The sequence below is a fragment of the Numida meleagris genome, unplaced genomic scaffold (genome assembly GCF_002078875.1).
Source record: "Numida meleagris isolate 19003 breed g44 Domestic line unplaced genomic scaffold, NumMel1.0 unplaced_Scaffold330, whole genome shotgun sequence".
Lineage (NCBI taxonomy): Eukaryota > Metazoa > Chordata > Aves > Galliformes > Numididae > Numida > Numida meleagris.
In genome coordinates this window covers 31,264-32,327 of record NW_018364560.1, presented here as the reverse complement: position 1 = coordinate 32,327, position 1,064 = coordinate 31,264, and positions in this window count along the sequence as shown.

Here is a 1,064-nt window from a genome sequence, read left to right as displayed (position 1 = left end):
TGCTGCCGCACGGCATCCTGGGAGTGGTAGTTCCTGCGGGGCCTGCAGCTCCCAGCAGGCCCAGGCGAGGGCAGAGGGCAGCGCTCCTGGCAGCGAGGAGCTTGCCCAGAGAGCCCGAGCCGGAGTCGGGCTGCGGAGAGCGGGGAGTTCTGCCGGAGTCCCGAGAGCCTGCCCGTGCACTCTGAGCTCGTTTCCTCCGGGCTGAGGAGGTGCAGGTTTGCGGCCTATGGCACCTGCAGCAGCCATGCCCTGTGCCTTCCCCTTTGTTGTGCTCACAGAGCTGGTAGATCCACGGCCGGGGGAGATGGTACATGGCAGGAACTGGTTTTCCCATCCTGCAGCCGGGAATGCTCCAACCTGAGGGGTGCGTGGCTGTGAGAGGAACGTCTCCGTGGAAGCGCGGCTCGTTCCTCCCCTCTGACGTGGGCAGAAGGCGTGGGGCAGAAGAGGAAAGCAGAATGCGCCTGCATTTTCCTCACGGCTCTGATTTCTTACAGTCATCATTAAGCTTTGTTCAGCTGTGCTTTGGGTCTCTGTGATGTGTTGCCAGTTGCAAAATGTTCTCTTACGCTTCAGATGAAACATTACCTGGGTGGTTTTTTTTCTTTGTAATTAATCTGTGAAACGTCCCCAGACAGCTATTAAGATTAAGGTAAAATACCAAAAGTTAAAGGAGGCCTGTAATCAGTGATTTCTGGGAACTGAAGAACTTCCAGAACAAATGGGCATTTCTGTAGAGCAGAAGGAAAGGAGTCAGTTCCAGATAAACCCTCCTGACCTGCGGAATCAAACTGTATAACCCCAGGTTAGGTTATAAAGCAGTTATGTTTATTCAGCGCTGCGCATACACGCCGGGTGCGAGGGAGTCTTTGCCCTGCCAAGCTCGCACACCCCTAGACAAAAGTGTTAGACATTTAAAAGCCAAACTTATACTTATTCATTGGTCTCGGTTACATATTCATTACTTTTCTGGGAATTCATTGGCATGCTGTCCCTCCGCTTTGCACATGCGTTGTAGCCCGTTCTGGTGGTTGTTGGATGAAGGCTCGACGTCTTCCTCCCCA